Consider the following 26,594-nt stretch of genomic DNA (forward strand, 5'->3'; position numbering starts at 1 on the left):
AAGAGTGATCAGGTAAGGTGAGCTATTACCAGCAGGAGAGCGGGGGCAGGGGGCGCAGGGGAACCTTTTGTAGTGATAATCAAGGTGGGCCATTTCCAGCAGTTGACAAGAAGTGTGAGGAACAGTGAGGGGAGGGAGGGGGAATAAACAAGGGGAAATAGTTTTACTTTGTGCAATGACACATCCACTCCCAGTCTTTATTCAAGCCTAAGTTAATTGTATCCAGTTTGCAAATTAATTCCAATTCAGCAGTCTCTCCTTGGAGTCTAAAGAAAAGGAGTACTTGTGGCACCTTAGAGACTAACAAATTTATTAGAGCATAAGCTTTCGTGAGCTACAGCTCACTTCATCGGATGCATTTACATCGGATTTACATTACATTTGCATCCATGAAAGGTTTTCCTCCTTTCCCTCCCCCTCCCCCCCCCGCTGCTGGTGATGGCTTATCTTAAGTGATCACTCTCCTTACAGTGTGTATGATAAACCCATTGTTTCATGTTCTCTGTGTGTGTGTATATAAATCTCTCCTCTGTTTTTTCCACCAAATGCATCCGATGAAGTGAGCTGTAGCTCACGAAAGCTTATGCTCTAATAAATTTGTTAGTCTCTAAGGTGCCACAAGTACTCCTTTTCTTTTAGTCTAAGGAAAGGTTTAATCTGCATTATGACCAGGCATTTGGAAAGCTGAGACACCTGCTTGTTTCACTATTAACTCCTCCTCCCACTGTTCTTTTTTGTCCATCTCTATTCTATCTCTTATGATTGTGAGGTTGTTGGGGCAGTGACTATCATTTTTTTTATTACTTGTTTTTGCAGTGTCCAGTGCAGTGGGGCCTGGATCCATACATGGAGCCCCGAGGTGCTACCACAATGCAAATAACTAATAACACTGATTATACTGCCTCCTTTGTTCTTTGCTGAGGGTTGAAAATGAAGGTACATATTAAGCCAAATTAATTCCTGGTGTAAGTCCATTGACTGAAATTTTAGCCCATTTAGATTTTATAAACCCCTTGCTATTTGTTACCACAAATATTTCATAGTGTTCACTTCTTAAAATATAATAATTTTTCTTCTTTAAAGCTAAAAAGACAAAAAAAATCTTTATAAAAGCAAACTATGGAGAAAAGATCATACACCAGGAATAATCTGATCACTTATTCCATGTATGGCTACACTTCTTTCATCTACAATGCAAATGATCTCTGGAGATGTTTGCCACCATGGCTTCATGTGCCATCTCTTCAGGGTGAGGTGCATATAGATACAAGTCCTTGTGTTTTTTGTTTTTCTTGTATTTCAAAAGGAAAGGGAATTCAATTCATTATAGGCTTTTACTTCTCATAGTGGATTTTCTGTCAGTATTGTTTCCTCTATTTTCTAATACATTATTATAATTCTGTCTTCTAAGAAAGTGGTGCTAACTGTTTTCTACTTGAATAGCAAAGTGGGTGACAGCAAGAGGAAGACAACAGATATTGAAAGGTCACAGAACTTGATTTGGTCTTTTATGGAAGTGGTGATTAACTGGTCCTAGTGTCATTGTTATGGTCGAAGAAAACTATCTCAGCTTGAGATTTCCCTGTTTTCTCACTTCTGCAGATATTTTAAATGATCTTTAAAAAAAAATTCCTTGTTTAGTAGAAATGTTTTGACACTCTCTGAAGCTAAATGTTGTCTCTTTCAAACTGGTTTTTAGCTATGCAAATTAAATTAGAAATGAATATTTTCTATCATGTTATAGGCTGGTTTAAATAAATGCACACAAAAGAAACAGGTACATCTAAATTATTGTCTTTAGTAGTTTTCACATGTCAAGAAAAGACACCAAAATCACCATCATGTTTCCATGAAGGATCATTTGAAAGAAAATGAGAGAGTCTTAATTACATCATAGCTGACCCAAATTAGTAATCTAGCTAGTTAAAACATTAGCATTTTAATAGGGTATGATATAGTTAACATACTGTAATTGATTGATTCCAGTGCGATGTTCTGTTTCATTCATTGCCATGCACCCAGGTTATGAAATTCTTCCCATACAATGAATAAATAATAGCCTGCACATGAGGACTCAGATGTGAATGATAAAAGTGGTTAGACCTGGTTTTAAAATCTTCTGAACAGCTAAAAATTCACAGCACAAAATCTCCTTAGACTCCCCTCCCACTGGCAAATAATTGATTCTAGTCTTGAATGGAGACTGAGAAATAAGCCTATACATTATACAACACAATGAAATGCAGGTGTTGAGAATATTGATAAAAAGGGATTTTAGGTAAGCTCCATTTCTATTTTATATGCTCAATGGAGAGAATTAGTATTATTAATTAGGTGGACAAAAGCACTGTATACAATATCACACTCCTCCCATTGCTTATATGAAGTAGAGTGGAGCGCAAGAGGACATAAAAAGGTTATTTGAGGCAGGAGGAAAAGGGAAGGGTTAACATTTTAATAGGAAACCTGCTGTAACATGTTACCATCCTTTATACACATACCTGGTAACTGTGTGGTGCTCAAAGTTCTATTGATTCAGGCAGAAGACAATTTTCAGAGTAGCAGCCGTGTTAGTCTGTATTCGCAAAAAAGAAAAGGAGTACTTGTGGCACCTTAGAGACTAACAAATTTATTTGAGCAAAAGCTTTCGTGAGCTACAGCTCACTTCATCGGATGCATTTGGTGGAAAATACAGAGGGGAGATTGATATACACACACAGAGAACACGAAACAATGGGTTTTATCATACACACTGTAAGGAGAGTGATCACTTAAGATAAGCCATCACCAGCAGCGGTGGGGGGGGGAGAGGAAAACTTCTCTGAATTAATAATTTTTAAACTTGGGCAATTAGTTTTTAATTTCAAATGATCAGAGAATCCACTTAAGCTCTTCAGCAGTGCCATATTTTCAGCAGTATAGCTGAACGTGACTGAGTGACTGTTGAATGAATATTAAATGTTTTGGTATTTTTCCACCAACATCAAGGTAGTAGAAAACGCACTGAAAATGGCCTATATGACTTTTGACCAGCTTTCAGTTGCTTGGAAGCCAGCCAGCCCAAGGTCATCAGGGAGTTATAGCATACGGAATAGGCTCTTTTAAAAATACATGAAAATACTAATATGAAGAATAACAGAGTTTTGCAGCCAGGTGGAATCTCAAGACTGTTTTCCATGCACAGTTCACATAGCAGGAGGAGTGCACAGGATCATTTTCATCAGTATTTTTGTTCATCATTTTAACTCCTGTTTAGCTCATAATTAGGGTGACCAGATGTCCTGTTTTTGAAGGGACAGTCCTGTTTTTGGGGACTTTTTCTTATATAGGCACCTATTACCCCCCTATCCTGTTTTTTCACAGTTGCTCTCTGGTAACCCTACTCATAATAGTGAATGAAATAACTGCACTTCCCACTTATGTAGTGCTTTTCATGTGAGGCTCTCAAAGCATTTCTTTTACAGATGTCCAAACTGAATCACACAGAGGATAAATGACTTGCCCAGCACTTAGGGATTGCAGCTATGTAATAGAAAATCCTAAGGTAGATAACTAAGATAGGTCACGCTGCAAAATAGTTTCAGTCAAGAATAGAACGCAGGTCACAAGACCCTCAGATCTCCTGACTCAGCCATGAGCTCAACTAGATCAGAGTGGTTGAGACAGGAAAGATGCAATTATTTGTTTATGCACAATGGGCCAAATCTTGAACTTCTGTCAGTACTGATCAGTGCTCAGATCTCACAGGGCATAATCTGTCCTTTAACCCCAGATCCACATGGGTGACAAAATAATTAATATGCCAAAACACTCCCCAATGAGGGATGTTTATTGAGCCTCACCAAAGAAGGTAGGAAAGCCCTTTTAAAAAAAATAAAATAAATAAAGACAAGGTGACTACTAAGAATACTTTCAGTGATGTTAAAGAATAATGTTGGTGTATTCAGACTAGTCTAGATTCCTTACTTTTTAAAACATTATCTCAAATGAGTGCAAACCCTTTGAATGGATACACAGTAATAGAAATGCAAGCATGGAAAGTACATGGATCATTTAAAAAAAAACATGCCAATAAACAAAGAAAAATAGACTTAGCCAAAGATTTTTGTAACCAAGTTGCAGCTGCAATGTCCCGAGATCCTAACCAAGACTTTCATAGCTGAGCCTCAAACCCATCACACAATAAATGAAGGTGCTTTAATTACACAAGAAACATTAATTGTGAGAAAAGGAAATCGTCAGAAGCTGGATATGAAAAAACACACAACTGAGCTCTGACCCTGGAAAAGAGAAGCAGACAGACTTCCCATGACAGGCTGAAAGGCTGAATGAAAATATAGCTAAGCTGTGGGTATTTTTATGATGTACAAATTCTCAATTCTCTTAAGCCATATTTTGGATTTCAGAGTAAAGCCAGCCACCTCGGTTTTCACAAAATTTAGACAAACTTTGTTTACATTTGACTTACCTTTATTATAGTTTTTGCTTTATTTTCACTCATGTGCCAAATAAATTTTGTTATTTAAGATGTCTGAAATTGGGAGCCAGGATAAGCATAGGGAGAGCCATTAGAGCTAAGGGCCTGGATTTTCCAGCCTGCCTAATTGGAGCTCAGGTGTAGAAGAGCGCCTTGATCTTGTGTCACCTGGCCCCAGGGTAAATTAGAGTTGCTAAGGAACAGCAGTAACTTATGCCATGGATGTAAGGTCCCTCAGTGACACTATGCCAGTGTAGGATTCAGCATAGCAGAGCTCTAATCCACCATGCAACTCCCCACCTCCGGTTCCCAGCCTTTCCACTTTCTCCCTTTATGGCAGTGGTAGCTGATGTAGGAACTGCCCTGGAAAGGGGGCCTTTTTTGCTGACCATTCCTGGCCAGTTTAGGTCCACTCACTGCAAAATGAATTTAGTGGATGGCAGTTTCTGACTCAAGCAATGTGAAGTGTGGTTATACTCAGTGGAATAAAAATGTGTCCAAGCTATATCCAAGCTATGTCAACTAGTGGTCATGAAAGAGGGTTTAGGCCTGCAAAGCTCCTAAGCACATGCTTAACTTTAAGCATCTGATTAAGTCCCACTAAAATCAAGGGATTTACGTCCCCACATTTTCAAGAAACACAAGAGGAGGCCTATTCAAAGGCCAGCCCCAGTTAATGGGTTATGAAGTGTAAACTTGTCGATTTTTTTAGGTCTGAAGTCTTGTCATTTCCAGACTGATAATCAGTGATGAGCTGCCAAAATCTTAACAACTGGTTCCCTCGTCACCCCATGAGGGGGTCGTGGCCCACCCCCGGGACTCCTGCCACATCCAACCCCCCACGTTCCTTGCCCTCCCCACCCGGGACCCCTGCCCAACTTACTCCCCGCCCCCATCCCCTGACTGCCCCCAGAACTGGGCAGAAGGATCTCGTGGGCCACTGTAGTGGGTGCCCACTCCGCCCCTAAGAGCCAGAGGATCCTGCCGGGGGGCAAGGTGAGGAGTCCCAGCGGTGCTTATCTGGGGCAGCTCCTGGGAAGCATCCGGCAGGTTCCTCTGGCTCCTAGGGGCAGGGAAGCGTAGCTACAGGGGGAACAGAGGAAGCAGCGCTCCCCCCACTGATCACATCAAAAGTGGCACCTTAGGCCTCCCCAACTCCGTGGGTGCTCTGGGGTTGGAGCACCCACAGGGAAAATTTGGTGAGTGCAGAGCACCCACCGGCAGCTCCCCACCCTGCGCCTGGCCCCAGCTCACCTCCACTCCACCTCCGCCTCCTCCCCTGAACGCGCCGCCCTGCTCGCTTCTCCACCCCCTCCCCCGGCTTCCCCCGAATCAGCTGTTCAGGGGGGGAAGCCAGGGAGGGCTGAGAAGCAGGCAGTGGCTTCGCGCTCAGGCCCAGGGAGGCGGAGGTGAGCTGGGGATCGGTTCCCCTGCGCCGCCCCCTCCCTTCCCGGGTTACCTGCTGCGGCACGGACAGCCCTCCTCGCCCCCCCCCCATTCTCCCTCGCAGGACAACCAGTTCTAAAAGGGCTTCTAAATTTAACAACCAGTTCTAGCGAACTGGTGCGAACCAGCTCCAGCTCACCACTGGTTGCATGTACTGAAAAGGGATTACCTACTTTCCAGCATACCTGTAATTATAATGTGCTTCTGAAATAATTGTTTCACTAAATTTGTTGTTTTAAGTCACTTAGAATGTATATGTATATTCCAGAGTGCCTTCAGTGTAAAGCATATTGCTCTGTATAGAGTGGTGAGCCAGTCATTGGTACAGATCTCCCCTTAACATATTTCTTTTTCATAATGCAGTGCCCAGAACTGAATACAATATTCTGTGTGCAGATGCGCCACAGCTGTGTAGAGAGTGACTACTAAAGTATCTCCCTATGCTGTTACATAATGCTTTGCCAAAAGTTATTTTATTGGCCTTTTTATTGTCAGATTGTGTCACAAGCTCATGCCTTCATCTTTTTCAGTAGTTTGGCCAGGTTTTTCCTCCCATTAAACATCTGTGTTTCAGATTATTTCCCCCAGATATTTTAGACTTCATTTTTCAACTGGGTTTCACTTTATTTTTATTTTTCTATCCATATTTCTAGCCTTTCTCTATCCTCACTGGTGTTTGCAGCATTTTCATCTGTGAAGCTCAATAAAGCAATGTGAAAACTATCAAAGGGAACCACCTGAGTTTAGGAATCTGACCCTGCATAGAACTAATGAGACTGGAGAGAAATGCCCTGTCAAGTCCCTGAAAGGTGAATGCAGACTCTGACTTTATTTGTGATGATATTGTGAATTAGCTGTAGGGATAAAGTTTTAATCACAATTCTTAATCAAATTGCCAGTGTAGAACGTGGGAGATGAAGGGGTATTTTTACAACCTTGCTTTCCCCTAGAATTGCAATTGGTAATTCAGATACTGTTCTTGCTTTTAATTTATGGAGTTTAGAAATGAATCCATTATGCATGGAATTTATTATTTATAATTAATCATTATAATATTGAGCACAACCAGTGTGCTTCTGCTATGCAAAGCAAGAGAGACAGCTCTTGCCCCCAGCGACTTGCGGTATAAACCAGACAGGTACTTAGGACACAGAGCCACTTTTTCAAATGTGCATGTGCATTCCCTGGTTAGCTCACATTCGCAGCAAGTGACCTGGTAAAGGTCCATGCCAAAAGCATTGCCACTATATCTCTTTTTAAAAATCCCTTTCTCCCCTTCCCTCTGCTCTCCCACTTTCTTTGCTGGGCTCAAGGTGAATGGCCCAGGGCAGGCTTGATTTTACGCCATTGGTATGACCATATGGTAGGCTGGGAAGCAACAGGTTTCTGCAGCAGGCATGCAGAGGGAAGCTCTCTTGGCAAAGAAAAGGATTAGACATGCATTTTTTAAAAGGAAAGAAAGGATTTAATTATAAATAAAAAATCCAGGAGGGTGATTTTCATGTGACCAGTAAGGGCTTGTCTAGATTAGGGTAAAAAATGAATTTTTAAAACACGTTAGCTAGCTTATTTTAACTAACATAACTTCAAACCCTAGTGTAGATGGGCCAAGAGGTATTATAATATATGGAGTGGGCTGAGCTGAACCTGAGTAGAGAAACTGGGGTTCACCATAAGCAGCTAACACAAGTTAAAATACAATTTGCACTGTCCACATTAGGATTTTAAAATGGTTAAAAATTCACCTTTTATCCTAACGTGGACAGGTCCTGAGTCTCTTCTGTCAAGTAAAAGGAAACCTAGTCCATTTAAAACTGCCCTGAATCAACATCCATCAGATCAGCTCCTTGAGGCAGGCATTATCGTTTTGTTCTGGTGTTTGTACAGCCGCTAGCACAATAAGGTCCTGGTCCATTGGGGTTCCCAGATGCTACCGCAATATTAATTAATTATTTATGACAATAATCTCCCTGCCCCTGCACAATGCAACTATCTAGAGAAGTGGGCAATCCACTACTGCTGCCAGAAATGAGGAATAAACCTGATGGTAGAGCCCCATTTCCCAGGCTGTGCTCAACTAGACAGTATATAACCCATAGCCATAAGAAATCTTGATCATCTATGAAACCGCTGTTCCCCAGTGAGCCTACACTGGATTCTCAATTATTTCATTCATTCATTCACTTTCTGACAGGGAAATGAAATAAAATATTGATTAAATTTAAACAAAATTCTAACCTGAAAAGAGTTAGAATTTTATTTTCTTTCCCTCTCTCATTTAATTAATTCCTTTTCCCTCCTTCCATCTTTCACTTTTATTTTCCGTATTTTTCCTTTTACTTTCTGTCTATTCTTTCTCCTTTCCCTTTTACTATTATCTCTCCTCTTACTTTCTCTTCCTATTTCTCTTTCCTGGATTCCCTTCATCTATCTCTGCACATGTATAACCTCTTCTGACCAGGTTGGGGCAGTGCATTAAATGAGCCAGCATCTCTAGGCCTGGGACCTAGGAGAGGATTATGTGGTGGAGTCTCGTTCCAGACAAGTTCATGGTAATTTGGTAGGATGAAGGTATCTACCAGAAGAACAAGTAAAGTTTGTATTGGGCCCCCTGAACAAGAGAGTGTGTCTACTGTTTGTAAAACAGGTTTCAGTCAGAGATCGTTATACTTACTCACCTAAAGTAAGGATAAATAAGAGGGACTCGGGTGAGGCGAGATGTGGGGTTGTAACTATGGCAAAGATCCTCAAAGGTATGACTTCCAATCTCAGTCTTGGGCCTTGGCCTGTAGTTTCTCACTAAATATATTTTAATATCCTATTTCCTCATGATCTGCCATTGCATGTTATCTGAACTTTAACCTTTCACTCTAGCTTGACTTGTTGTAGTTCCCTTCTCCTTTTTCTCCTCTTCTCTACTTCCCCAGTAATGGAATACCAATAAAGGCATGTTATTTTATGCAGTTATAGAATCATAGGACTGGAAGGGACCTAGAGAGGTCTCACTGAAAGGACCTTACCAAACAGCTACGTGATATCTGGGTCATTGGGGAACTACACACTGCCCAGAGGAGAACTGCGAGGACCCTGAGAACAGAGAAAGGAATCCGTCCCCAGGTGATGGCAGGAGGCCTGACTCCAGAAGAGAGTCCTGGGTTGAAAGGAGTCTCTTTGTCTGGAGACCTGAATAGTTCAGCTGGAGGAAGAACAGAGGAGCAGCGAGATGGTGAACAACCAGCTCAAGGAAGCAAATCTAAAGGTCAGCCAATTAAACATGCACTTGAAGGACAAGTTAGAGGTGGAGAGCCCAATGGTATCCAAGTACAAGTCTTCCACTGCTGCCTTGGAGACAAGGATAATATGGCTGAAAGAGCAGCTGGACTTTGAGGCCCTGAGGCAGCCAAGATAGAAAAGGAGCTATTCAATGGGCAAACAACATAGGAGCTGAAACAGAAAGGACTTGAACAAGCCCTACCACTCATTAACAGGATGTTCTAGAAAGTGCTTCAGGATGAAAGTAGTGCAGCTAGAACATTAGAGGAATGACTTCTGGGGTTTATAAGCTTCAGGAACCAGTTAGTTTCAGGTTCTCCTAGATAGTTTTTTCTAAGTCAAGAGGCTGAACAACTCCTGGAACAAGTTAAAGAATTAGAAAGACTAAAGATGATGGCTCAGAAGAAGGCAGAGATGCATGATAAGGGAAAACTGAGTCAGAGACACATCTGCCACTCCATACCAGGCCCCCAGAAGGTGTGGGGCGGGGATGAGCACCCACTCTACAACATCTTTCCTCCTGCACCTGTGTTCTTCCCTCTAAGTTCCATAAAACTTGCTACAGCAGCATCACAGGGCAGTAACAGTAGAATGTAGGCTCCCTATTTATGGTATCACATATGATACATACCTGTTTTTTAAACATATATGTATGTAGTTGCATGTTATAGATTTGTATTATAATCAGAGCTGGTAGCTCCACCTGTATTTAACATTGCCTGACAATTCCCATTATAAGACCTTGTTTTCAGCTGATTATAACTTGGCCAAACTAATTTTCCATGATAGGTATGGGACTCAGGTTAAATTCTCCCCCCCCCCATCAAATTTTTTTTTAGCAAAAATGGTTCAGTTGTTTTTTGAGAATGTAAGACTTCAGCATGGGCAGGATAACATATTTTCCCCATATTTCAATCACTTTGTTGGGAGGTTCTAACACCCTCTTGCTTTGGAGCATGGGATTGAAATTCAGCAGGCTGTGTGTCAAGGAAGTGCATTTTGCTGTTCTTGTGAAAATGTGCCCACGCTTGGCCAAGTTATGAGCCTTTGCAAAAATCCCCATTCCCACATGCTCAGTAGAAACGTCTTAGAGGTTGGCAGCTAAAATCCAGGTTGGCAGCTAAATTCTCCAGTGATTCCATCTACACTGAGCATGATCTATTGCTTTGCAGCTCTTGTTTGCCACATGGACAGCTCATGCACCTTCCCCACAGAATGATGGTGCATGCTCCACCCCAGGACTGCAGGGGCTAAGCAGGACTTTTCCTGAAATTGCTAAAGGCCAAGGTAGCACCAGACACTGAAACTGAGAGCAAGGAGTCTGTCTCTTTTGTGCCCCCAATGTTTCCCCTGCTGGTACTCAGGTAGTGGGGAGGAGGAAGGTAACTGGCTTGAATGCAGAAGGAAAAAGAGCCAAAAAGGGTGTGAGAGGCTGTGGAGAATGTAGATTAGAACAAGAAGCCTGCGGGGGAGGGCAGGGGAGACTGGGTCTGGAAGATACTGGCAGGGCAGAAACTTGGAATGCCTGCAGAAGGAAAAGAGATGAGAGCTGGGGGAGGGATCAGAAATCAGACATAGAGGGTGGGATGGGGGAATTGGAGACTTGAACTGGGATAAAAAGCCTTGGGACAGAGAGTGGGGCTGGCTAGGCAAAGAGACTGGGACTGAAACAAGAAATTGTTGGGGGAAGAGAGGACTGGGACAGAAATTGGAGCAGAAAGGTCTATGACAACTAGAGAAAATTATCCTCTAGAACCTGGAATGGAACCCTCAGATTCCTGAGTCTTACCTTTTCTCTACTGTCAGCAAATATCTGTAAAACCCACAAGCAAAGTGTGTCTTCTGGGTATTCAAATATTAATGATTAAACCCAATGGAGGAATTTTATAATCTAGAAAATAATTTGTTCCCTGACAGTGTCGTACTTTTTTCAGCCCTCTGGCTAAAACAGTTTGGTTGCAACATTAATTCTCTGAAGGGCTCTCACATGACTCTGCTATTTTAATGAAATATTACTGTTTCTTTATTCTTACATGTTCTGCTTGTCGTGGGAAGTGTTAGCTACCATGCATCTGGAGAGCAGGAAAGGGTTAATGCAAGTCCGGGCAGAGGAAGGAAGTAGATCAGCTGATGTCAATTACAATGCCACTGTGAAGTTACTTGGCTTCCATGGCATAGGTTTTCTGAAAGTAGAGAAAATAAAGTTCTTTTTGAGTTAAGGGTTCAAAGGTTTTAGGCTGCAAAACCTTGCAAGTGGCTAAGCCAGGAGCAGAGAGTGGTCAGTGGGACAGACTGATTTACAGATGGTTTGCTTTTTTCTTTGGAGGCGGAGACTGACTCAATTCGTAACATAAGAAAGGCCATACTGGGTCAGACCAATGGTCTATCTAGCCCATATCCTGTCTCTGAGAGTGGACAGTGGCAGATGCTTCTGGCAGTTGGAGATTTAAAGACACCTGTAGCATGGGGTTGCATTCCTGCCTGTGGGGTTGCATCCCTGACCATCTTGGCTAATAGCCACTGATGGACCTATTCTCCATGAACTTATCTAATTCTTTTATGAACCTTTTTATACTTTTGGCCTTCACAATATCCCATGGCAACAAGTTCCACAGGTTAACTGCATTGTGTGAAGAAGTACTTCCTTTTGTTTGTTTTAAACCTACTGCCCATTAATTTCATCAGATAACCTCAAGTTCTTGTGTTATGTGAAGGGTAAATAACATTTGCCTATTCACTGTCTACATATCATTTATGATTATATATATCATTCATATCCCCCCTTAGTCATCTCTTTTCTAAGATGAATAGTCCCCATCTTTTTAATCTCTCCTTGTATCAACATCAGGGGGAAAAATGATGAACATGATGAAATCACACAACCAATTCCAAATGGGGGATTCTGCTGGAATCCTGGATCACTGAAATGATTGGAAGTGGAGCCCTTCTCCTCAGCTATATGCATGTCCACCCTGCTTTGCAAGGCTGTCTGTGAGACCTAGAGGCAGAGCAGTTATAAAGGTCCTTCCTGATACTTAACTGCATGAAAGATACTTCGGAATTTTCCAGTACATAAAGTGTTTTACAATAGTGAGAAAGGGCAGTTAAAGAAGTTCTACATTCAGAACCAGACCAGAATCCTCTTAGCAGCTCAGGATCTCCAACCACAACCTCACTAAATCTCATCTAGATAGCAGCTAGTTTTGAAAGGTCAAAAAAATAGCAATACAATACACCTCTACCCTGATATAACGCGACCCGATATAACACGAATTCGGATATAACGCGGTAACACAGCGCTCCGTGTGTGGGGTGGGGGGCCACACGCTTCGGTGGATCAAATCAAGTTCAATATAACGCAGTTTTTATATTCACCTATAACATGGTAAGATTTTTTTGGCTTCCGAGGACAGCGTTATATCGGGGTAGAAGTGTATATTGGGGACCAATACTAAGGAGCAGATATTACTGAAACTGGTGTGAAACCAAAACCTGTATATTCAATGGGGGGGGGAGTAAGACCTTCCTCAACCCATCCCCAAATAAACACAATAACACCCTGAGCAGAGCTTCCAAAAGCCAGAGATTCCACAAAGTCTGTTATTAAGGACCTTGCTATTGCCCAGCTATTAAACTGGGCGGCACTTGGCTATCATTCACCATAGTGCATGCAGGATCAGGTCCCTTCTCTGTTAAATGTTAATCAACAAAGGCAAGTTTTTCCTGAGAGGCAGAATTAGGGAACAAGATATGAAGATAAAGGTGACAAGGCCATTCCTCCTTTTCCACTGAGACCCGGCCAGCCTACAAACTGTGACTATTTCCACCAGGGCCAGGTTACAGCTTGTGAAGAACAAAAAGTATGTTTAAATCATTATTTTGTCCTGATGTTAGTCTTAGTTCTGTGCTTAAAAATGTAAAGTGCTGTGCCAAGGATCTGAAGGTCTTATGGACAGTGGACCATATCATACAATCAGATTACGAGATTTCACATTTTAAAAATGGATACCATGATATGGCCCTGAACACCCTTTAAACTGAAGATTTAAAAAACAATGGAAAACACAAACATGGATTGCTTTCAAGTCACAGAGCCAGATTCAGAGGTGATGTAAATAGTGATATAAATTACATTGGTAAATTGATATAAGGAACGTGAGTGTACTGGTGTAATTTATACACTGAGATGATCTGCTTTACCTTACATTTTTTACATCCTCCTGTTGGTGTTTTTACAGCAACCCTTCCCCTCTCCTTCTATCGGAATATGTTATAGCAATTTACCCATATTCACTTTAAGGACATGTAATTTACACACCTTTGAATTTGGGCCAATTCTAAGTGTCAGGGAAATGTTTATTTAGGGTGTGGGCTTTTCTATATTACTTGTCAACATAATATCTAAGAACATAAAAAACATTAATGAATTTATCTTCCCTCTCAGTATTATTTCCCCTTATTTTACAGATGTTTATAATTCACTAAAACTGTAGTGGGCGTCCCTCAGTTTAACATTATGATGATCAGGACTTAGTATGAGGTCACTGAAAATTGAAATCACCCACAAAATAAGATGAAATAATGTTGAGGTGTCATATCTGACTGTATCTCTGTACTGCAAAAAGAATGATCATTATTACAGTAGTTTACCAGTCACCCTGTTACTGCAGTTATATTATCCAGTAATTGACAAGTTGCCTGAGAAGCACTGGTTGTACTAGATTAACCTTTTTTTTGTTTTTTGGGGTTTTTTTTTTGAAAGAACAGACTAAGATCTTGATCCAATTCATATTGAAGTCAGTGGAAAGTTTCCCATTGACTTCAGGGACAGTAGATATCCCCCTGAAAGGGTAAAGGAACTATTCTAGACATTACTGATCTGCGTTTCAATAAGACTCATTCAGAAATCTGAAATACTGAGCTGAAGTGTGATATTGGTTATATCCAGGTAAATCTGGAGTATCTCTATTAATATTCATCGGGTTAAAGGTAGTTTAAAAGGATATATACCAATATAACAGAGCTAGTGTCTGTTCAGTATAATGGCTAAACAACTGGCTTATAGATAGGAAACACAGTTATCAATGCTGTTGTATGAAACAGAGAGTTGAACATGGAGAATTTCACTATGTATGGTTCAGCATTATTCAGTATAGACTGTTTCAACTTCAGGCATAGGCAGATGCAACCCACCTAACACCACTGATGAATTTAGTCCCATAAATCATTAATGACCTTGAGGAGAAAGGCCCAGATCCACAAAAGGGATTTAGGTGTTAAGATGCTCAGCATTGCAACATCTAATTTTTTGGCACCTAGAAATTCACAGGAACAACACAGCAATCCACAAAACGTGAGTTTGGCACATAGGGATAGGTACCTTAGAATGGAATACACAAATTCAGCATGCTACAAGGAGAATTGCCTAAACTAGCCAATGGGAAAGCGTGGTGAGAAGAATGTGTGCTAAGCCCACATCTGGGTGGGGAAATTGTATGCAGGGCCATGAATGTAGGTCTGGGGTAGGAAGTTGGGGTGTGGGAGGGAGTGCACAGTGTGTGTGTGGGGGGGTTCAGTGTGCAGGAAGGGGCTCAGGGCAAGGGGTTGGGTGCAGGAGGGGTTCAAGGTGTAGGGGGGGCTCAGGGCAAGGGGTTGGTGTTCAGGAGAGGTGCAGGATGTGGGAGGGGGCTCAGAGCAGGAGGTTGGGTTGCAGGAGAGGTGCAGCAGGGGGCTCAAGGCAGGGGATTAGGGGGCTCAGGGCAGGGGGTTGGGGTGTGGGATGCAGGAGGGGTTCGGGGTGCAGGTTCCGGCCTGGTGCCACTTACCTCAAGTGGCTCTGGGAGGCAGCGGTGCGCAGCGGGGCTAAGGCAGGCTTCCTGCCTGCCCTGGCCCTACGCTGCTCCCGGAAGAGGCCAGCATGTCCAGCAGTGGCTCCTGGGGGTGGGGTGGGGTAGGCAGCTCTGCCACGCGCTGCCCTCGCCTGTGGGTACCACCTCCGAAGCTCCCATTGGCTGGCGTTCCCCATTCCCGGGGAATGGGAGCTGTGGGGCGTGGTGTCTGCAGGCGAGGGCGCTGCACCCGCTCCAGGGGCCACAGGAATGTGATGCTTGCTGCTTCCAGAAGCGGCGCGGGGACAGGGCAGGCAGGGAGCATGCCTTAGCTCTGCTGTGCCATGGGACTGGCAATCCTGCAGGCCGGATCAAAAGCCCTGATGGGCCGGATCAAAAGCCCTGATGGGCCAGATCTGGCCTGTGAGCCATAATTTGCCCTCCCCTGAACTAGGGGAAGATAGGTGCTCATCTGCCTAAGTCGCGAGGGGGCCTGATATGGTAGACACACTCAGAGCCTGCTTAACTCCACACAAAACAGCCTGGGACAGGGGAGGTGTCAGCTAACGGTTATAAGAGAGATCCTCCTCTTCCCCTCCATCTGGCTGTTTTGCGTGGAGTTATGAGCAGGCCTACCAGATCGAGCCCCACCTGTGACTTAGGCAAAGGAGCACCTGTCTTCTGCTGGTTCATGGATCCCTCTGGGATTTAGGTGGCGGTTAGGTACGTGGACACCTAGAGCCTAGCAACAGTGCATATGCTTAGGGACAGGAACATAGACACCTAGGGAACTTTTATTGTAAAAAAATTAGCTGCTGAGCAAGTTAAGGCACCTACAGAGTTAGGTGGAAGCTGAGTTGGAGTTTTGTTGATCGCAGTGACCCCTAAACACAGGATGCAGTTGCCTAAAAACAGGATTTAGATGCCTAAAAACGGAACTTGGGGGTCTGCGTAGATTTGTGGATCCCATCCAACATTATTTCAATATTGATCTAATCTTAAAGTGATAAAACTGGGAGGTATGGTGATAAAATCACCAAATCATCAACCTAAGTAGAGAAGGGCATTTAATGTTGATACTCACTAGAGTATAGCTATAGTTTTGCACTTTTCTGTTGTAGGTTGTAATCACCCAGTGATTAGGACAGCATCTTAGGAGGTGGGAGACTTCTGTTCAAGTCCCTGCTCTACTACAGATTTCCTGTATAGCATTGGGACAGTCACTTAGTCTCTCTGTGCCTCTGTCCCAGTTTTACAAATGGGGACTTTAATACCTCACAGAGATGTACACTAAAAGTTGTGAGGTGTTCACATACTATGGTAATGGGGAGTCACTATTTTAAAGAGCAGTCCCTAGATTTCTTTTTTTTCCCCTTAAGATTTTATAAAGGCTAAAAAAATGGGTCATTCACAGTTAGGGCTGCAGGTTTGTCATGCTGTGGAAAATGGCACGGATATTGCGACTTTAATGTTTGTCCATTACTTGTCTTTGTGCCAAGGATTTCAATACATTCACACCACAGTAACAACTTCTGCGGCTCCTGTCCCATGGGATGGGGACTGGCTGCCTGCTCCAGGTGTTGGTATACAGGGCTGCAGCGCTGTTCAAGTTTGGCCTATCCATCCCTCCCTCATCATGCTCTTCAGCTTACTCCTCCCTCGGGGGACCCGTCTCCTCTTCTGTCATGGCTTTTTTTTAAAATCAAAAATCACAAAACCCATGAATTTTACTAAGTTTACTGTGACTGTTCCATGACTTGTGATGAAAAATGCCATGACAAATGTGCAGCCCTATTCACAGTGAATGAAATAATACTAGCCTTTATTTTGATTGTTTTACTTTGCTTCTAAAATTGGTAATCAATGCTGAGTATGCTCAAGCCAATGATGTATAATAAGGGCCCTACCAAATTCACAGTCCATTTTGTTCAATTTCATGGTCACAGGATTTTAAAAATCATAATTTTCATGATTTCAGCTATTTAAATCTGAAATTTCATGATGTTGTAATTATAGGAGTCCTGATCCAAAAAGGAAGTTTTTTGGGGGGGTTGCAAGGTTATTGTGGGGGGTTGCTACCCTTACTTCTGTGCTGCTGCTGGCGGCGGCGCTGTAATCACAGGTGGGTGGCTGGAGAGTGGCCGCTGCTGGCTGGGAGCCCAGCTCTGAAGGCAGAGCCACTGCCAGCAGCAGGGCAGAAGTAAGGATGGCATGGTATGGTATTGCCACCCTTACTTCTGTGCTGCTGCCTGCAGAGCTCGGCCCTCAGTCATTAGTCGCCACTCTCTGGCCCCCAGCTCTGAAGGCAGCACAGAAGTAAGAGTGGCAATACTGCGACCCCCCAAAATAACCTTGTGACACCCCCCCGCAGCTCCCTTTCCGTTTCTGAGGACCCCAATTTAAGAAACAATGGTCTCCCCTGTGAAATCTGTACAGTATAAGGTAAAAGCACACAAGACCAGATTTCACGGGGCAAGACCAGATTTCACAGTCCATGATCTTTATGGAGTTAGGTTTTTTTATGGTAATGCCTCTTCTCTCATACACAATATTATAATAAAATAATAATAGTAATCTATTTACTATGCATTTTTCTTTATAATCAGTAGCACCAACTTCTTAAGGTACAATTCAGGGCATAAGCCAGAACCAACAAGACGGTCTTCAATGACTGAAGGAGTTAACCACAAACTTTGTTACCCGCGAACATAGGTAGGCTACACAAATTCACTAGTACTGTTGTATGCTTAATATATAGTATGTTTCATAATTATATAAATGACTGTCATGGACTCATTTGTATGAATGGCACAGTACTGTGTATTTTATATGTTTAAGAATGTAGAAAAAAATGAAGGTACTATTTGAGAAATCACATATGATCATGTCATTAAAGATGGAGCCAGATCCTCAGCTGATGTAAATCCACTGAAGCGAGGATTTGGTCCTATAGCACACAAACGTACGGGAGCTGAGTTAAGGTTACATGTGCTATCTATTATCTTTCAATGGGCCAAATCCCAAAGTTCTTACTCAGGATATGTTCCAATATATTTTAATAGACCATGCCAGTAATACAATCATCACTTAACCCATTTTATAATAATCTATCTCATTGCATACATTTGTATTCTATTATGTCTTATGTTGACACAATTTGTATAATAGTGAAGTAACAACTTTTCCTGGGGTTTGTGCCAAACTCTGCTTAAAGCCTTAAGTTTCTTAAGAGACACTCAACATTTGTTGAGTTAAACTGTCCTGCATGGCCTTATTTTTTTTCTTGTTAAAAAAGTTTCAGTAAAATAGGTTTGTTATATAAATAATACAATCACTAAAAACATTGATTTTTATGGAGGTTTGTGCCCTGGGCTGTATGTTTTGTAAAGAATCTTTTCAGTCAGTGCCAGTTCAGCATTATTAAGCATAATTACAAAGTTTCTGTTACTCTGCATGTACAATGACATGAACAGATGGACAGTACAAAATGCATTATTTTTGTCAGACTTAGTGCAAGTTATTGTTATGCTTAATGCTTAATGCTTCCTTAATTTTCAAAGCAGTACATGGTGCTTTAGCTGTTTGGCTTCATGGCCCAGTACCATTTCTAGTGAAGTCAATGGGAGTTTTGTCATTGACTGCTATGGAAACAGGACCAGACCAATAAAGTCAATTGGAGTTGTACAGCTAAAACTGCACTATTCTTTGAAACTGTCCTCCTTTGGGGAATAAATCAAACTACTTCTCAACTTTAAGTTGTGTGTTTGTATCTTCAAAAATATCTGTCCTGCAACATTGTATCAATTCTGCATCCAATTCCAATCAATATATTAGAGGTTTTAAAATGTCATTGGCAGAAAGTAGATGCATAGTCAAAACCAATATCATCCTTTACACTGGAGCCAAATTCTGGTCCAAATTAAATTCTCACTGACTTCAGTCAAGCCAGAATTTGATCACTCATGTATAAAGAGTCGGTGGGACATAAGGTTGTGTGTCCAACAGTAGGTCGTGACAGTCTCTTACTGAAATGTTTATTTAATTTCCGTTTTTCTCTGCTTAGATCTATAAGTAGAATATGAATTTCACAGAGCGATTATAAGACAGTGATAGCATCTGATATAATCTCAGAAATTCTGAATCTGAAATTGCTTTTTGTTTACATGCTACTTTTCTTCATATCCTGAGTAGCTGATGGATCTTAAAAACACTAACACAGAAACAATCAGGCAAGCATTAGGCAAAAAAAAAAAAAAAAATTAAATGTAGACCAACCAACCTATGTGCACACTCAAGCTGAGACTGTCAATCAGTATGGCCCCATTCCAAGTCCATTATTTGTTACACAAGTAGGAAGTCATTAGATTAAGAAGAAATTAATTTGTGGATTTAAAGGAAAGTTAATGAGCAACCCTTTCTTCAAGTCCTCCCCACAACCCAGAATCAAGTACCATGTACCTTTGTTTGCAGCGTTGCTGTAACCATGTTGGTCCCCAGATATTAGAAAGACAAGGTGGGTGAGGTAATATCTTTTATTGTACCTATCTCTATGGCAATGGTGCCCAAACTTTTCCTCTTGCCCCACCACCCTTCCCAGTGTCTGCATCCCGCTGGGACGAGGGCTGGGAATGGGGGCCAGCAGCCAGGACCAGGGCTAGTGCTGTAGCTGGGGCCAGGAGCAGGGCTGGAGCAGAGCTGGGGACAGAGCAGGGCTAGGTGGTGCTTCCTTCTCACCCCAGCCATGCCCCCTGGATGCTCCTTTTTGCCCCCCCAGAGGGTGCACCCCACAGTTTGGGGACCACTACTCTATGTGGAAAGAGAAAAACTTCTGAGTTTATACTGAGCTTTTCTTCAGGTATGGGAAAGGTACAAAGAATTACAGCAGAATACCTCTTGGAATAGACTGTTAAGCAAAGGAGTTCATACATGTTGCAAGAGACTATTCAAGAGGAAGTCGACTGTTAATCCCTTGCGGTCATGGTACAAAGGAGGGATAGTGGATTGCAGATTGTTGTAATGAGCCATAAACACAGCATCTTTGAATCCATCATTTCAGTCTCTAGCCAAGTTATGAATTTAAGCTCCCAGGCTCGTCCTTTTGAAGGTGTTGTAGTTTGTTGAAGGTTTCCCTTGAGGATGAGGACTGAGATGTCAGATATGTAATGATCATTTTGTGAAAAGTGTTTTCCCCAAGGTGATATGGTGTTTTTGTCTTTTATCATTTTTCTATGTGAGTTCATTTGAGAGCATAGTGATTGTCTCATGTCACCCACCCATTTAGTGCACTGGATGAAATACAACACATGTAGTGATAGGCATGTGACAGCCATGGATCATGAAAGGTGTGTTGGGGAAGGTTGGCAGAATAATCATTGCAGCAGTGGAGATGTCTGCAGGTTTTGCACCAGTTGTTCTGGCAGGGTCTGGGGCCACTTCTGAGTTGGTGGGTCCTGGTTTGTGGGGAGCTTGCTTCTGATGATGAGCTTCAAGAGATTGGGGGGTGGTTTGGTGGTATTTCTTTCAGGATGTGCTCCCCACTGATTATGGGTTGCACAGTAACTCCTCACTTAATGTTGTAGTTATGTTCCTGAAAAATGCGACTTTAAGTGAAACAATGTTAAGCAAATTCAATTTCCCCATAAGTATGAATGTAAATGGGGGGGCGTTAGGTTACAGGGAAATTTTTTTTGCCATGCAGTGCAGTACAGTACAGTACTACAGTTGGGAGGTGCCCCCGCCTTACCCAACACAGGCACCGCCCACTGGCACTGGAGACAATGAGGCAGGCAAGGAGGCTGAAGGTGCTGTAGGCTAGGAGAAGCACGTTGCGCAGCAGCAACTTCCCTTACTCTGCAAGCACCGGTAGGGGGGGCTCAACCCTCGCCCACCCACTCCACCCCTTTCCCCCAAGCCCCCAGCCTTAACCCGCCTCTTCTTCTCCCCGCTCCTCCCCCTTTACTCCGCATGCCACGTCCTCTCTCCTCCCCCCTCCCACCCTGCCTCCTGCCTGCAGCAATCAGCTGGCTTGCAGTGTTCAGGAGGCAGAGGAGGGAGGGGGAGCCTGTGCGCCGACTTCTCGCTCCTCCTCCCTCCCTCCTGAACACCGCAAGCCAGCTGATTGCCGCGGGCAGGAGGAGGGGAAAGGTGCTGATCCGCAGGGTCTGCCGGCTGGTGGGAGGTGCTGTGGGAGGGGTGTAGGGGAGCTGATAGGGCGGCTGTCAGCTATGGACAAAGCAGGTACCCAAACAATGTTATAGCAAAGCATTGCACAACTTTAAATGGAGCATGTTCTGTAATTGAGCAGGGACGTAAGATTGAAACAAGGTTAAGCGAGAGGACGTTAAGTGGGGAGTTACTGTAATTGTTTAATGATACCCCATAGGGCTTCCAGCGTGGGGTGAGAGATAACCATTAGGGGTGTGCACTCAGTGGGTTTTTCCCCTATATTGAAGCAGATTCTCTTGGGGTATTTGGATGGCCTATTCCATGATGCAGTCTACTTTGTTAGAGGAGAGTCCTTGCTTGGTATAAGTAGTTTTAAGTGAGTTAAGGTGTATACCCCAGATTTTTCTCCTCAGAGCATATTCTGTGATATCTGAGTGCCTGACCGTAGATAACAGATTTCTTGGTGTGTTTGGAGTTATTACTGGATCTGTTAAAATAAGTGTGGTAATCCGTGGGTTTCTTGTATAGAATTGGCTTTAGGGTTCTATTTTTGCAGCTGATTGTGGTGTACAGAAAATTGATGCTGGTGTCGGAGTGTTGTAGAGCGTTTGTACCTTGACATAGATTCATTTGAAAATTTCTGCCTAATATCTATTATGATCCATCTAGGGGCGAAATCTCTGTGGAAGTCAATGGCAAAATTCTCATTGACATTATTGGAACCAAGATTTCATCCAAGGAGCTTATACTATGGTATTAGAGCACCTTGAGAACCAATATTTGTATTATTTTCTCAAAAATAAACACTTATTGGGATGGACGGATAGATATAAAAATAACTCATAACAGACGACCAGTGTATACAGGTAATGGAACTTAGTAATAGCTGTATGTTAGCTACGTTAATGGTTGTATGGAACTTCAAAGAAAAAAAGTAAAATAGAAGTGTACCATTCCTTATTGCTCACACACATTGCTGAACAAAGGAAGGAGAATAAGGGTACAGAGGGCCCCCTATTTATGGAAGAGGTCACAGCACTAATGCAGCATGCTAACATCTTAAGATAATGTTCAGATACAATAGTGGCTGGGGCACTAAGAACACGCAGAGGGAAAATGGGGTTTCTATTTGTCTCTCCATGCATTAGGGGCCCCGCAAGATTTCATGGGCATTCTGGAAGCAAGAGGCAGAGGACATGATGCTATCTGCTGCATGCTTCCTCTAAAACTTCTGGCTATCCATGCATAAATTAACAGTTTTCCTTGCATTATTCACTTATGCTCCATTTCTATACCCCTCAAAGATGGGGTTTTGCATAGGAAGAAACGGAAAACTGCTAGGATCATGATTTCCAGAGGAGCCATGTGGCCAGGGAAGAGATGGGCAGAACTACTGCATGATCTGTGGTATTCCTACAGAAGTGGGTTTTAGACCCAGTGCCCTTTGCCCTTCCTCTTCTCCTTCCCATTAAGAGAATATGCATAGAGTTCAGTGAGTTTAAAATGACAGAATCCCTCACATACATGGGGGAAGAATATGACCCTATATTATTCACAAACATGTTCGAGTCCATTGTAAGTTTTTTCAGTTGATCATGTGGCTTTATAAAAATAAGTTATTGGGACAAGAAATGTATACAAAAATAACAATAAGCTCCTCCTGGTACAGAAAAAGCCTCAAAAAGGGGACTGCTGCTCATGGTCTATTTGCTAGACAGCTACAATTGTGTTTCCAATTGTAATTCTTGAACTGTGTTTTCAACCAAAGAAATAGTTTTATGACTTCTGGAATGTAGCAACCAAACCACTGAGTTTGTATCACGTGTGGTCACATGCCTTTCCTATAAATAGCTGGAGCAGGAACGCACCTGTGCTTTTTCCTGCCAGCATTTTGATGGATAGCTTTGTGGCATCTCTGCAATTGACACTACTCTAAACTCAGTAAGGAGGCTGAGTCAGTCCTCAGTAAGGGAAAGTATCCAAAATCACTTTGGCTTTGATTCTAGCAAAGAAAGCCATAATTTTCTTCTCTTTCCAAATCAAACCCGATTCCATTTGCTACTATCCTCAAAGCATACTCCTGAAGCTCCCACAATGTATAAGGATTCAGTCAATGAGATACTTTTTACAGCTATGTTTCTGTTCTGTATTTGATATTTCTGATGTCTTGTCTCTTGCTTTTAGGCTGCCTGTATATGGGAATTGTTGCCTTCAATCTTATGTGGCTTGGACATTACTAAAACTTGTTTTAGTTCACTGTCTTGTCTCATTGGCTGGAATCTGTCACCCTGATCTTCTGTTTCCAACTGAGGGACTTAAACTGAATAAAAATATATAATCCCCATCCACGTCATGCGAATTCTTCATTGAAACTCTTTTCTTTTTGTAGGCAGTGGATTTGAAAATGGGACAAAATGCAGTTAAAACATCAGAAAATCAGGATGCTCTCCCTCTCATCTGTGATCAATCACATATCCAAATGGTGGTGTGTCAGCAGTTTCCACGGCCAGCTTGTGTGGTGAAGAGGGAAATGAGGCTTTTTACTACTTGGGAAACAAGTTAGGATTGTGGACACAAACTGTATGTTTCCAGCAGTGAAATAGTTAACGGTGTTGACACGTACATCATCACCTTCAGGTTTCAGATTTTCACCCTGTGCAATGCATAGGGTCAATCATACCACTCAGAACTGTTTCAGAGTACCAGCCTTGTTAGTCTGTATTCGCCAAAAGAAAAGGAGGACTTGTAGCACTTTAGAGACTAACACATTTATTTGAGCATAAGCTTTCGTGAGCTACAGCTCACTTCATCAGACGCTCAAATAAATGTGTTAGTCTCTAAGGTGCCACAAGTCCTCCTTTTCTTTTTTCAGAACTGTTGTTTCAGATTGTCGGCAGACTCAGGAAGAGACACTGCATCAGTTTACCTTGGGTCACATTTTGAAGGTTTAGGGGACAAGAGGCAGCTTCAGCTTTTGAAGGAGCAGGACTGGTCAGCAGCAGCAGCAGCATGTTGCTTAGTAGTATGAAACCACCTGCTAAGCAATGCAGTCTTATGTGAACACAACACTCATGATTAGTCTGCTCTGGCTCTCTGTTTCCTTCTGGTTGCAATTCAAGGTGTAAATGATATTTAAAGTCCTGAGTGATTAGGGCTCTGAGAATTTAACTTTCATTCTATGGATCAAAGCAGTTGAGATGGATTCTGACAGTAAGCACTTCCCAACCAAAGGCTGGCAACAAGGATTTTTAGTTGATGGCCACCTTCTTTTAGAATTCACTCCCATTGGCGGTCCATTTATGAATCTAGCAACTTTCAGCCCAGAATGCCAGATGCAATAGTTCTTGTTTAGCATTTGATTAACTGTTTGTTAGTTTTGTTCTGTTCTGTTTGTACTTGCTGTCACCATGTTGGTGCTACAGAACATATAAAAATAATAATCTGTATTCTCATAATTTAAGGTGTAGTTCAGGTTATTTATCACTTTAATAAACACATGATGTCATTTATAACGACTGTCATCTTGGTCATCCCTGAAAACTCAACCCAGAATTGCTTAACAAAAACAGGAGCCATTAGAGTATACTAAGCCCTTAGCTAGCAGCTGTAGCATATTTTCTACAGCAGGGAGAGGGACACAACACACACTGAGCAGGATACTCCGAGACTGAGCTACTGTAGCTATGAACAGCTGGAGAATGAGGCCATGCTGAGCAGGAGATTAAAGCACTATTGAGTTGGAAACCTGAATGCCATGGAAAAATCTGAAGACCTCACACAGTGCTAGAACCCCTCTCCTGGTACATACACAATCACCAGAATGTCTTCCTTAACATTCCTAGTGCAATAGTATTATATCTTATGATATAGTAATACATAATATATTACAGTAGCATATAGCAACTACAATCAAGACAACATTGTGATAGGCACCGTACAGAAACCATGAAAAATGAATAGAGAAATCATGTGTGTACACATGCGCACACATTTTTTCAAAGAGGAGGGAGAAGAAATATTTTGAAAGAGGACAGGAACCTAAGAAGGGATATCACTTAACTTTCTCAAATAAACAGAAACAAAATAGTGTGTACTCCCACCAGGGGCTACAGTATGCTGAAATTAGTTATTTCTTATCACTTTGTATGTAAGTTTAATGTCTCAGCAGAGTCACATGTTCTGCTAGGAAAACCTGTTTCGAGGCCTCTGAGGATCAGAAGAGAAGCTCAGAGAAACTTATGACCCCTTGTGACTCGAACTGGCAAGAGGCTGATCGAGCTGGAAATTTCTGAGAGTGGGGGCAGTTAGTGACAGATCAGCTGATTGGTCTGAAGTGAGTAGAAGTTTTATCTGGGAAGAAAATCAGAGAGGAAAGAGGGAGAAAGAGTAAATAAAGTCATTGAAAGGAACAACAATAAGGAATAAAATGTTAGGTAGGATGGAGGACAAGTGAAAGGATGATACCATAACTACTTAATAAGGAAAAAGAATCAGCACAGCTATAGAAGTAATTTAAGTGAGTTCAGGGAGAGGGGAAATAGTTTATACACTGGATCAGCCAATTTTAAGGTAATGGTAAGAGATAGCTAGTAGTAGAATGTTATGAGCTGGGTAAAACTTTGTTAAAACCTCATTCAAATGGATGTGTGAATCAGTCCCCCCCCATGTAAGACCATTGTAAGAGACAGTTAAGGGACCACACCTAAAACAAAGCCTAATAAAGTTTGTCCAGAAACTAGCACCAGGTGGGCAGAGGGTTCATTAGATACTGTGACCAGGTGTGTGGGTGTATAGCAGGCAGGGGGGAGTTGAGAAAGAACACACAGAAAACAGGAAGAGTCAGAGTGTGACAACCTGAGGGAGTGGCTGAAAGGGTAACCTTTGAGTTGGCTAAGATTTACTTTATCACCCCTGTCCCAGGGCTTCAACACGTGTATATAAAAAAGCACATGGAGACCCATAATTCAGTCACTGAGGATTTTCAGCAAGGATCACATAGGGTCAATCTTCCTACAAACAGGTCCGAAAAGAACAAGAAAAATTAACTTACTTCTTAAGTACCAACTTCATAACGTTGAATAATGATAAAGAAAGACAATAGCTTAATTTCTACTAAAAATAAGTCTACTTTATAATCCACATTATCTTCAGTTATATATAAACAAATTAAATCTAAAGAGGTTTGTTCCCACAGAAACACAGTGAGAAGTAACTCAGAGTTCCGAAAGCTTAGAATGAGTTCACCTGAGTCTTAGTTAAAGTCTTTGTTCATCAACTCTGTCCATTCCGCTGAGTCAAAAGCTCTGCAATAATATCTTCCCTCCTTTTGCTTGCAGAGATCTCTAATTGGAGCCCACACAGACTCTTTCTCTGCCTCTGTTGGGCTACGGAATCACTCAACTAAC

At 42.3% G+C, this 26,594-nt stretch overlaps 1 long non-coding RNA gene across 4 annotated transcripts in view; it reads left to right on the top strand.

Annotated features, from left to right (window-relative positions):
- The window catches only part of LOC122457208, a 149,224-nt gene that overhangs the window by 106,461 nt on the left and 16,169 nt on the right, over positions 1 to 26,594 (top strand). The window contains exons 8-10 of one of the 4 annotated variants that reach the window (XR_006276645.1): positions 6,577 to 6,732; positions 8,888 to 9,182; positions 23,579 to 25,126. The exons of 1 other annotated variant lie outside the window; for it this stretch is intronic. This is a non-coding gene — a long non-coding RNA (uncharacterized LOC122457208). Of the gene's footprint in view, positions 1 to 6,576; positions 6,733 to 8,887; positions 9,183 to 23,578; positions 25,127 to 26,594 lie in introns of those variants that run through there. 2 more of the 4 variants (XR_006276647.1, XR_006276651.1) reach the window with 2 other exon arrangements.

This window comes from Dermochelys coriacea, chromosome 1, assembly GCF_009764565.3.
Source record: "Dermochelys coriacea isolate rDerCor1 chromosome 1, rDerCor1.pri.v4, whole genome shotgun sequence".
Classification (NCBI taxonomy): Eukaryota; Metazoa; Chordata; order Testudines; family Dermochelyidae; genus Dermochelys; species Dermochelys coriacea.